The following is a 14,050-nucleotide window of genomic DNA, read 5'->3' as shown; positions in this document are numbered from 1 at the left end:
CTCGGTATGCGGGGCGTACGCAAGTCTGAACCAAAACTCTCATAAGTGCTTAATGGCTTAAGCACTTAAGCCTAAACTTCAGATCCATCGACCAAATGTGCCTAAGGTTCATAAAGTCTCGAACTTTAACACTTTGGACGTCCAGAAAGTTCTTAACACAAGGTCTTTATTCATTAAGACCTTTCTACTACATGCATGGGACATCCAAAGCCATTGGAACCTCATTTTTATCACTTAGGACCCTCTCTAAGGTCTGAAAGGACAACTCATCTCATCCAAATCATAACCTGCACCAACTTGAGACTTCTGGGACAAGAAATGGTTCCATAAAACTAGCATTGCAAGATCTATATCACACAAGCATAAATTTTGAAGCTTTTTACCTTCTGGAGCTTCTATATCACAAGGAAACTTCAGATCTATAAGCTTTCATTCCTCCTCCAACTATTTGATGCAATGCCTTCACCTTCAAGAGCTTTAAACCCACACTAACTCACACTCACACACAAAACTAGGGTTTGGTGCGTTTTTGGAACATGGAGGCTAGGAATGATGAGAAAAATGAGCCATAAGGATGTTTATATAGCCCCCACCCTAAATATTAGGGTTTCCTTCTAACATGAGTACGCTCAGCGTACACAAGTGTACGCCCAGCGTACTAGGGCGTTCCTAGTATGCTCAACGTACCCATATGTACGCGCAACGTACTCCTCTTGGTCACAAAATTGTAACTTAGCCCTTAGGCTTTTCATGGCTTTACCTTTCCATCCCTAGGGACTATAAATGACAAATTTTAGGATGTTACAACTCTCCCCCAATTAAACTAGGCTTCATCCTTGAAGCCTGCTGTGGCAAACAATTAAGGATAATGCTCCCGCATCTTGGACTCGGGCTCCCAAGTTTACTCGGATCCTTTACGATGCTGCTATCGGTCTGCCTACATAGTTCAAGTGCTCTCCAACCTGAACATCACTCAGTGATACAACCTCCTACTCATCCAATATGCACCTTTACAGTTGCCTACATAGTTCAAGTCGCGAATCTGACTGAGCTTCTTTGGAAGGTCTAACCTATACGTTACCTTGCCAAACCTAACAATAACCCTGATGATCCAAAGTATCGGAACCCAACTTCCCCTCTTCCTGAAGCAAACACTTTTTTTGATGACAGGATAATGCTTCCTTCGATTCCCAAAATATCACACATAATTAACCCACTAATAAATACGAATACTCATGCCTGGCCCAATCAGCCTCGGGATGGAATACCAGCCATGCCTACGACGGGTCCAGTCATCCTCAGGATGGAATACCCTCATATCATCCACATGTTTGGCCCAATCAACCCTCAGGTTGGAATACCAAACAAGTCAGGTCCAATCAATCATAGGGTCCGGTCATCCACAAGATGGAATACCCTAGATTGGAACACCATTATATATATATATATATATATATATATATATATATATATATATATATATATATATATATATATATATATATATATATATATATATAACTTGGGTCTAAACTCATAACCCGAGATCTAGGGACCTACCCTTGCATTTTACCCAAATCTTATAATCCAACGCGACACCTCACTAAAACTGGATACAAAGGCTTCCTCAACCGCCGCTGATACTACCAGTCTTACACCTGGTCCTGCCACCAGGTTCCTAAAAACCTGAAAGACAAGAACATTCTAACCCAACAACCTTCGATTTCACCATTGATGTCATTACACCCTTCGCTTGGAACTCGTGACTCGCCCCATAAACCAAAAAGATTCTCCACTTTCCTTATCGTCTCCCAGAATACAGTCCCTACACAAATACACTCGCGATTCCCTAATGCGAGTTCCCACCAAAATCCCACTAAAAACTACCACTCATAATCTTCTCAAAGACCCTTCTCTACAACTGATGAGAATCCAATAATGAATCTACCGCCAGATCCAGACTGGAGACACTACCAGAAACATGCGGAAAATGACCCTCAACACACCGATCACGGACCTCACTCAAAACCAAACCATATAGCCCACCAAATCCTAATACACTTGACCCTTGACATGTCATTACCAACCACTGGCTTAACGACCAAAGATGTTTAGACCCACTTAAATTTTGATTTCATCCTCGAAATCATTTCTTATCATTCCTTACATGCCAGGTAACTTGAACTACATGGCCACAACTACAAGCATACCCCAACCTTTCCAAGAAACATGTAACCAACCCTTACACGGTTTTGAAACCTGAAGATAAACGAATTCCTCATATGATGATCACATTTACTCGATCCGAAACCTGAAGTCTTGAGATGGTTTGGCTCCCTAACAGATCTGTTATACCAAACCATTATTGTTGATCCTAGTCTGCTTGTCTCTCATCTAACTATTCAACTTCTGATATCTAGTGGGGGTCCAATCATCTAGATACTTCTCATACACCTGAAAACCCAATTCGTCAATACCGCCCTAAACACTGATCTGCCTAAAGAAGTATGCTGCCACATGGTTGCTTTCCAAAATCTACCGAGACCTCCCTACTCTCAATTCGTTCACCGGTCATCTGAAATACCGGGTTCCGTCCCGGTCACGGAGCTAAAGGACTCCCACATAGTTTCCTTACACGAATTCCGAACTAAATCCTTACCTGAAACTAATTGCCACTAGTTATCATGCCACTGCGATTCTAACAACCTCCTGATCCAACCGATAGGATCCATGCATCGAATCTCGTCGTTACCAAATCCACGGATAAAAGCGATTGCAACATGACCAATGGTAGCCTTGCATCACAAGCAACCTTAAGCAATCCATTGCTTCCTTGATCTTATAACTGTAGTGATACTCCTACAGACTTATCACTGGCTTTACCAGGTCTAACCCCTTTGGGAAAACCCATAAACCAATCTGTGGATTTCCATATCATCACTGCTACACCCGAACTGGTGGGTACCACTATCCCTTCCGCGTCCTAATAAAGCGCTCATGCTATCTACCAACCTAGTAAATGTTTCGGCTACACCTACAGTCTTACATCACTCTAGCACTATTTTATAACCTTGTGAATGCTACAGCTACACCCGCAGACTTACGATACTTCTCACACTATGTGCTGCTAGTGAATGCTACGGCTAGCCCCGCAGTCTTACAACACTTTTCATACAACCTGATCGCTAGTGAATGCTACGGCTACCCCCGTAGTCTTACAACACTTTCCATGTCAGTCAAACACGCACTCAACCTAACACACAAATGAACTTAATTCATGGCAAGAATCCTAACCTTGTAACACCCCAAAAATACGAGCCAAAAATTTCATTTTTGAAAACATATATTTAGCAAAACATTCGAATTAAAACGTTTACTGATCATAACATTTTATAAAGATATCGCATGTCTGGAAAACATTTCATAAAACATAATAATGTCAGAGTACAAATCCCCGGGAAGATCTCATGATGCGGAATACGAAGCATGTGTGTGATGGGCCGCTACCGCGCCAGCTCTTTCCCCTTCGAAAAAGAGGTACCTGAAACCAAAATTGAAAACTGTAAGCACGAAGCTTAGTGAGTTCCCCCATCATACCGCATACCATACAATCACATATCATACATATTGCCCGACATTTCTGGGGTGCCCGACTTACCCGGTTCGGCCATTCTGGGGTGCCGACCTACCCGTGTCAAGCCATTATGTGGTGCTGACAACCCATGTCAAGCCATTCTGGGGTGCTGACTACCCTTTGGTCCTGACGACCGAACCTTGGGGACTATTTCACCCCCTACTGCTACTATCACATATATCATAACATAACATATTATCAGACATATCTGGGGTGCCTAAACTACCCTTCGGTCCTAGCAACCGAACTCGGGGACTGGTCCCCTCCTACTACCTCTGTCGCATATAACATAACAAGCCAGCATGTAACATATAAGCATATACTGTCAGACGCGTCTGGGGTGTCTAACTACCCTTCGGTCCTAACAACCAAACTTTACTACTATCACATACAACATATCATGCTAGCATATAACATATCAGGTAGTAGCAAACCTAGATGATATCACAAAGACAATCTTCTATCATACGTCTCCTACTGGTGGGCCGACATTGTGGCCTTAGACCCACCGCTACTGGAAGGTAATTCACCTCGTAGTAGCTGCTGATCTGTGTGGGAATGGTCTGTCTGCTGCTGCTACTCCGGAAATCCTCCGGCTGTAATTCCCACCAAACACTTAGTCAAATACTGCTAACCGCCCTCAGGGTAAATTGTCCATTTACCCTTAACAAGTCATGAGTCAAGTCACAGTCAACTGCCAGTTGACCAGACTCGCTGAGTTGGCTTGCCAACTTACCGAGTCCCTTTCTCTATACCGAAGTCCAATAGTCCTTCATCCTACTCGCCGAGTTGTATGAACAACTCACTGAGTTTGCCTTCATCCAAAGAACACTCTAAGTTGTGACTCGCCGAGTTGTATGAACAACTCATCGAGTTGTTCTTGAGACAAGAAGATTGCCATGAACTCGCCGAGTCAAGGCATTGACTCGCCGAGTGACTTCATGAGTGAGTCTGGCTTCCAACCCACTGAGTCATACCCTATGACTCACTACTCCAAGTCGCAAACACAAAAAGGGGAACAACCCGAGGACTCGCGACCCGACTCACCGAGTCTGCCTCATGCAAAAACTATACATGCGATTTTGCTTGAATCCAGTCCATGCCATTCATAGATCTGGGTTCCTAGGGCCTGGTTTACACGTAAAGTTTCCAACTTTACGTGTAGATAGTCACCAATGAAGGTTTTAGGGCTCAAAGTGCACCAAAAGGGGTAGATCTAGGACTTTCATGCAATATGACTCCATAAAGGCAGTAGATCCAAGCTCCAGGGACTAAATCATGCCTAGATCTAAATGCTAACAACTTATTACAACCCACAAAGCACAAAAAAGCTTGGAGAATGGCTCAAGAAGGACTTTCATGAAGCTATTAGGGACTACAAGCTTGAAAACAGAGGGGAAACGAGGTATACCTCAAGGAAAACGTTGATATGTCACAAAAATGCTTGGCCTCCTTCTCCTCTTCTTGATCTACTCTTCTTTCTCCTCAAAAACTTCAAGAACACACCCAAAACACTTCAATCTCACAAGGAAAAAGGAAAAAACGATGTTGGGGGCTTTGAGGGTGAATGGGGGCGAGCTTGGGGCGGAAATGAGGGTTTAAATAGGGTGCAAACCCTTGAAATTTAGGGTTTCATCAAACAGCGGTGACTTCCCGAGTCCAGAATATGGACTCGCCGAGTCGCCAACTTAAACGTACCCCCAGACCGCGTCCCTACTCGGCGAGTCGGACCTACAACTCGCCGAGTCCAAGGCTAAAATGACAAATACTTAGATAGATTTTACGTACCAGGAACCAGGTGCTACAAACCTGATTCCCCAAATTCTGCTATCAAGCACCGAGAAGACGCGATTCACATGCTGGGGAGTTTTACCGAACTCCTAACTCACACAGCCCTCAAACCAAACATTCACTTGGGTTGTCTTCCTTCCTAAAAATGATGCAAAACTTATCCCAGTTTCAAAACTAATCCTGCTTCTGCATTCTAGAATGATTCTCCCCCACTTAGATTCGACTAAATCTTCACCATACATGAATGTTGAATAATTCCCAATAGTTCTCACTTTCCAATGATCGATCTGATGATAACCAACTCTTTCCAACTAGTGCTCCATTACCAGCCAATCCTAAGTGATCACACACTTCAAAGAACTAGTTGAACACTTCTTGAATCCTAGTGAAACTGACAACCCCTAATACTTGAATGATCCCATACTCAAATCTCGAAGACCTAAAGATAGGTTCTCTAATTAATATCTCAGCAACGAGCTACTTCCCTTGGCACTCTCATCCTCCAATCAATAACGGTTACTAAACCCACTGAATCCTTACAATGTTGAATAACCACCTTGTAGGACCCTGTCCGTAGACCTCCCACATAATAGCCTTCTTCCCAAAGTGTTCCAACAATTCTCCCATGATTTGATGAGTAAATATAGCAAGCATATGAGTCGAAGTTTATCCATTCCTTTTACCCTTAGAGGGATAAAAGCGATATATGTGGTCCCCTCGATGATTTAGTGATGACACCCAAAGCGCATGGCCAAGCCTGGACTGATTTGATTTGTTCAATTAGTCAGTTGTCATAAATCGGAAATTGGGAAACAACAGATGGATAGAGAGAATAATTATAATCCATGTCTCGGTCCATATGATATCTTGTAGAATGGAGGAATATATCATCCCTTATCTAAAGGACACGTCATTGACTGGGTCAGAGTTCGACAACGGGTTTTAAGAGCTACGATTGCTAGTCATGATTTTGGAGTCATACTTGTAATAAAAGTTATTAGACTTATCCAAGTGGGAGACTGTTGGATTAGGTATCTAAGCTTATAACTATAATTGGTATGTACGTGAGCCGAGAGTAGCATGGTCCTTTTGGGTTGCCTTCACCAGAACAATCTAATAAGATGGATATTTGAGAAAGAGGTTACTATTGATATGTTAATATATTATAAGTATAATATATTAATAGGAAATCATATTTAATTAGTATTGATCAAGAATTAATTTGGAATTAATTTAGTGATCAAAAGAGACTAATTAAATTAATAGGGGCTGGTTATGTAAATCAGTGATATATGTATGCGTGTGTGTGTGTGTGTGTGTATATATATATATATATATATAGTTTGGACTATTTATCCATGATGGGCTAGGTTTATGTAAGTATTCATGAAGTGTTAGCCTACATGAGATATAGATCATAACTTAAGTGTACGGATTAGGGTTTACCCATGACTCTTGGATTTCTACACTATATATATGGCACCCTTAGCCTAAAATTGGCGACACTAGTAATATTGGAGATACTATAGCTGAATTTTAGTGCCTAGAAGCTCTTTCTCATTATCCTCCAATTGTTGGTGGTGTTTGTGACTTATTAGATGCATCACACATGAGGTGCTAAGTTCTTAAAGGCCAAAATTCAACAAGCTACAACAAGAGTTAATCTTCTAACTTACTTTTATGATTCATATGCCAAATTGTATGCTAGTTGTAGGCTTCATGCTTTGGAAATTTTTATTGCATTTATAACCAGAGAAAAATTAGACCCAAAGCATTTAGGGTTGTATGTGCACCATAGGATGTTGTAGTATACAAAACCTAACACTTTTTCCATCCCCTAGGGTCAAAAGATGGTCACCAAACAAGCCTAAGGTTCTAGAGTTGTCCAAAACTCGAAGATCACTTGTTCGAGGGACTTCATGGCATGAAATAAAAGAAGAGGATGATAAAGGTGGAAACTTTATACCTTCCGAAGCTCTACAATATGAAGGAGATGCAAAATCTGAAGTAAATACACTCTTCTAACTAGCAATTACTCATCCCCCCCTCTTCTTCTTCGTCCCAAAGTGAAAAAAGTGCAAACCAATCATCAGGGGGGAGGGGGTAGGGTTCCGTTTAGGAATGTTAGAGGCTGAAGAGGATGCCCTAATCTTGAAGTTAGAGGCTTTAAATACAAAAGAAATCCTAAAAGATCATGTATTTGGACTGCCACGACCACCGTGTCGTGTCACACAACTTGCCACGCTGTGGTGCTCACCAAAAAATCGAGATCATAAAAGCCATGTCATGTCGTAGCATCCATGCACCACGTTATGGCACATGTTTTTCCTCGATAACCATATATTTAAATCAGGTCACCAACTGATCTGTAAAACGAGTGTTACATGTAGCTAAAAAAATAATGAAGTGATTAATGTAATTTAATAGGCCATTATATTTTGGTATAAGAATAATGAGTTATTAAGTATATGGTTTACTCTTTTCAATGACCTTGACATTAATAAAATAAGCATATTTGAATCGATATGATCATACCACTAACAAAAAAAAGTAGATTTTGAAGCGACCATAGAAGCTTGGATGGTTACTAATCAGGGGTCATGAGTGTTATAGCCAGAAACTACAGTTCATTTTCTCTTCAAGCCAAAATGTCAAACTTTTAAAGATTCATCAACGATATGCGAGCTAAAACGTTTGATAGCATATAAGTGCCAAATTCGATACTCGGGACCAAAGTTCATTGGCAGTTGGCAATGTCCTGTATCAAAGTGTTATAAAGTTCGTAATGTGCATATCGATCACTTCTAGATGATTCCACCGTCGCCCTCCACATATGATCACCTATAGTATTGTTTGGTTGCATAATAGTGATATAGCTTTTGAAAAGTGTCTCCAAATTTAATTTTTTAGTTGGGCTATACATATCTTGAGGACACCCCAAAGCGCTCATGGTATCATTATGAATATACAAACCAAAACTGTGAAAGCCTAGAAATATACATGCCTAGTTGAGATGTGATATGATTGCATCGCGATGCCTAAGAACACGATCTAATAGATAGTTGTATCGAGTAGTCTCTTACCATAAAAATGGTTGCATGCGCAGCATCACCAACTATGAGAAATCTATCAATCCACATATGATGTGTGAACAATGACAGTTGTGTACCATAGTCAGTAGCTAGATATGGATAAGAGGGCATGTCATACATATGGTAAGCTATAACAATGGTTAAAGAGCCTAACATAGTTAGGTTAAGAGATAATTGAGCATGTCATGACGAGGATCTTATATAGGCCTTTATGGCCCAGACCCATAAATGGACCTTTATGGTGGAATAGTTTTTCAATGAAATATGGTTTGAGTTTGGCTATATTTAAATTTGCCGCAATTTTTCCAAGTGAAACTCTACACCGCCTATATTTACAGAAAGTTCAGAAGACGACACAAATGTAAATCAAATACAACTCCGAATATATATTAGAAAATTTCCCTCATTATCTTAACCATGTATAAAAACATTGTATTGTTTGACAATTCGTATTAAGCTTACTTTTCTGTCGTAACAAAAAAAATGATTTAAAACTAGAGGTGGCAAAAATTGATACGTCACAAAACCCCGATACAAACCCGACACGAAATAAACGAGTGTTGGTAAGATATTTCAACTCGTTTAAATAAATGGGTTGACACAACACGATACGAAAATTAAACGGGTAGGGTTAGTGTTGAGAATTTCAACTTATATGACTCGAAAATGACTCGTTTATTTATATGCAAGTTTTTTGAACTCTTTAAATAAACTAGAAAGATACAAAATCAAAACAATAATTAGAAGAAAACCTTTGATTGAACCGTTTTGTAATGTTGAAATGACTTAACTGTCTAGATCAAGACTTCATTTTTACTTTTTTCCGTTTTCTCTCAAACTACACAGTCCTTTTGACCACTCTCATCCTCATGATTTTGTCTTCTGTCTCCCCAACTCCCGCTCTTTTAATTTTGTCATCTGAACTTGCTATAACTTCATCTATTCCGCCTCTATACTATTAGTTATTCATTTCCGCCTACGTAACTCCTACTCTTTTAACAAACTCAATCTTTTAACCTTACATTACACGAAATATTTCAAGGTATACCTCTAACACGAAACCCGACACGAAAATAAACGGGTTGACAAGACATGACACGTTAATTAAACGGATCAGGTTAGGATCAAATACTTTCAATCTGTTTAGTGTTTTGACACGACGGAACCTAACACGACATGACACGATTTTCACCTCTATTTAAAACTAAATGACTTGAATGGTTGGAAACACCCGATAACAAAGTTGTTTCTTTAAAGAGTTGTAGAAAATTGGTTAATTCTTGAAGTAATATCCAATTCAATTTGGGGGATTCGAACAAATCGATGTTTTTCCGGTTTTTGCTGTGAAATATTTTCAAACATGACACAAATGATCACCATAGTATTATTTTCATAATCAGGGACCAATCAAAATTCATTGCATTGATAAGAAAAAGAAAGATGATATTTTTCTTGTCTTGCGTAGGTAAATCATTGCAAACTTGTAGCCCACCATGCACAATTTTATTTATAACTAAAAAGGTTACCCCGCTAAGCGGGGCCAGAAGTTTTCAATATTGTTTCCGAATCGATAAATATGACCAACGTAGAAAGTGCAAGGATGAAAAGTCCGGACTTTACCTCAGACCATTTTTTTTCATGTTTTATGAAAAAATATAAAGGTTTTGACTGCAAGGATCAGAAGTTTCAAACGGTTAAAGAATTAAAGGGGTAGGAATTAGTAAATTTTTAGAAATGTGATCAAAGTTGTCAAACCGTTAAAGTTTTGTATCCAAATTTTAAATATTAAAAGGTTCTTAAAAAGTATAAAAATATTGATTGTAAGGACCAAAAATATCAAAATAAGTAAAGAAAGAGAAACAAAGTACAAGATCATTTCTGCCAAAAAAAATATCAGTTTACTGATGGCGTTTGTATTATTTAAAACGCTATCGATTGAAATTGAAAAATAGAATTGTCTAACTTATATTCCACTAAAAGGTCTAAGTATACTTTTTCTTAAATTCATACGTGTATATGGATAATCTAATAATTTAATTGTAATGGTCCAACTTCATCATTAGCCAATATTCGTTGTGGAGCCAATGCGCGATAATAACTAAGAAGGAATTGACATTTCCATAGGGGAAATCTTGTAAAGTCTTATTTTTCAAACCAAAGTTTTTATTAATCAATATCCAAAACCATGTTTCATAAAAATCTCAAGCATCAAAAGGTTGAAATCAAGATAAACTAGTAAAATGTATTAGAAATTGTGGAAGCCAAAAATCATAATATATAGAAGATGTGTAGGCATCATAGTCAAGCTGGAGTCTTCCACTGCGAGAACCACAACCTGAAAAACTATAAACATAAAGTTTAATGAGTTATTTAAAATATCACATGCTCACAATAATAATTATGCATGTCAATAATGGGCCTATGGGCTTTCGTCGTCATCCCCATACATGTTTAGCTCACTGTGTTGTTCTTATTATCATTCCTACAAGAATGTTTAGCTTATGACTCCATGTCATTCTTGCTATCATCCCTACAATCATGTTTATCTCACGACTCCATGTCGGTCCTCTTATCATCCCAATGAAGCATATAAGAATACAAGTAAACAAGCAAAACCTTACCGGTCTAGCCACACATACAATCCTATCATAGCATTGCACAAGCATCCAACACCCAAAGGATCCAATCATGACATAAGTAATATAATGAGAAGACTCACCTAGATTAAAGAGTTGAATCTCAACTACTTGAAGTCCCAAAGAATCAACTACATGAACCGCCTAAAACAATAAGAGGCTAAAAGTCTACAGCTCAAAACCTCCAGTTTAATCAAAAGCCAAATGGGTCAAAAATCAACGGTCAATAGTCAATGGTCAACTGTTGAGCACATTGTAACCAAGACTATGTCGCACCGAGAATCACAAACCAACAAAATAGTCAGGAAAACCCAGAAATCGCGTCGTGACCTGTAGTCAGTTGTGCCTGAAACTCCAGCCAAAATTCTATTTTCCATTACACACTTAATCCCTTTAGACCAAGGCTCACAACTTTCCAGATGACTTCAAAATAGACTTAGTGGATAAAGTTTCCAACTTTATCTATTTGCATGTCTCAAACACACCTTTCTGTAACCTAGGTCTAAAATGGGACCCAAAATGCTACTAAAAACATGCATGGACCGATAGCAAGATAGAAACCTCTCTTATGGATTCAAAAGTCAACAAGACACAACCTTGAAAAAACTAAATATCAACTAAGGGACCAAAATATGCTTAAAAAACTAGATCTATAAAGATGAATGCATAAAGCTTGGAACTTGAGGGCATACAAACGTTTAGAATACACTTAGAAGGTTGAAATGCTTATGGATCTAACTTCTTGACAACACCAATCTCTTGCTTCTTCCTCAAGCTTCACCAAAATGCCTTAACAACACCAAAAAGGGATGAAAGGGGATAGGGTTTCAAGGTTAAGGTTCTATGAAGATGGAGTCCACCAAATGAGGCAAACCCTAGGACTTAGTCTCTTTAAATAGGGACCAAATGCCGAGAATTAGGGTGTCTCATCTCATTAAGGTTACGTCGTTTCTAAGACCATGTCACGCCGTGACATTCATTAAAGGTAGCGTCACGATCAACCCAAGGTCGCGCTGAGCATCCATCAAACCCTTGAAACTTATAAATTCCAATTTAATACTTAAAAACATTCCTAGAAATCGAATGTTACAATTCCAAATGTTACAAGTAAGTGAAGCAAGATGATTGTAGTTTGCAAAGCCTACAATTATTTCAGATTTCGCTTTGGCCTAAAGTCTAACCACATCGCGTCTTAGAGTGGTACGACTTACACGTTACAACAAGATATTGCATTTAAAGTTTCAATTTGTTTAATTATGTAAGCAGACGGTTGCCGAAAAGGTCGAATGGAAGTGCTTCTTGGATGACAAGTTTGATAAATGCTTCTCGTACTACATCATTATTGTAAATAAATAAATGTCCGGTTCGATAATAGTTTGCGGTGAATTTGTATTGCCTTCTTTGATCACTTTGCATGAAGTATCTTTCTAACTTGTCAAAGTAGTATTTGCGAGGCGGCATAAAACCACCAACATCGTTTGCACCAATCCTTCTTCATTAAGTCATTCATAATGAAATAGTCAAAATAAGAGCAAATATTTGGGTTTAGATTTGTCTGTTTAATTCCCCTTATATCATCGTTCGTATAGTTTCTTAAAGTTGTTCCTGTACCGATGGAAGTGGAAGCAAAAGTTAGTGAGGATGCCATTTTTAGCTTTGTAATTTGAGGAAAAGATGTCGGGATTGCAAAAAACATCGAGAATAGGCATCGTTTTTTTGCACGGGTGGAAATCAAATGAATCCACCTTTATATATATATATATATATATATATATATATATATATATATATATATATATATATATATATATATATATATATATACCCTTAAAAATATATAAACTTAGGTACTCAAACTCACCATAATATATTGTTTTGTTTGATATATTCATTATAATGTTCTTAAACTTCAACATTTAACTTGATTTACTTTCAAGATTTTCAAAATTTCACTATTACATTCATCTTATAACACATCTTTATGCCGAACACATATTAGGTTATATATATTATAGTTGAAAATGAAAACTATGTACGAGGAAGATAAATGTAAAATTTATAAAAATCTTAGAATTAAATCAAGTTATAAGTTGAATTAAAAGAACATTGGACAAGTGCAATGTGTATATATGATACAAAATGACATAATATAATGAATTTGGTTACCTAAGTTTATATACTCTTAAGGGTATATTCACTTTTCATATATATATATATATATATATATATATATATATATATATATATATATATATATATATATATATATATATATATATATATATATATATATAGTCTTAAATGACTAGAAAATGTCTAAAGTAGTCGGGTTCCCGGAAGGTGCTGTTTTTTAACGTGCACAAAAGAAGCAGAAAAAAAAACCATTTCTGGTTAAAAATCCGGTTTTCAATAAACCCATCGTCAAGATTTTCGAAAACCATCGGTTCAGTTATAAACAGACCAGTCATGCAAATAAACGGGTCGGGACATTAATTTCGGCTTTTGAAAAAACCGTTTCGGATGTGATCTTATATTCGACTTGGGTGAACCACTATGCATAGGCGTCTTTGTTAACACGTTGATTTTGTCATAAAAATTTAGAAAAACGTGAAGACTTTGAGATGGTTTGAATACATGTCATGAAAATGATTGGGTGCCAAAGAAGAATAGTGGCATAAGCCGGATGGTTTAAAAGTACATTGACATGGTGTTTACCAAAAAGAACTGTAATCTTAGTATGACAAGATTGAGTAGTATATCGTTAGTTTATAATGTAAAATATTAAAACAGAATTTAAAACTATACCTTTAAATTTTATATAGTGTTAAAAAACTATTTTTTCTTGGAAGAACACTATTGAAAGAGAAAGAGATAGAGCATATACCTGAAAGAAATTC

Source organism: Lactuca saligna, chromosome 9 (assembly GCF_052625555.1).
Source record: "Lactuca saligna cultivar CGN05327 chromosome 9, ASM5262555v1, whole genome shotgun sequence".
Taxonomy (NCBI): Eukaryota; Viridiplantae; Streptophyta; class Magnoliopsida; order Asterales; family Asteraceae; genus Lactuca; species Lactuca saligna.
Note: the sequence above shows the minus strand (reverse complement) of the source record.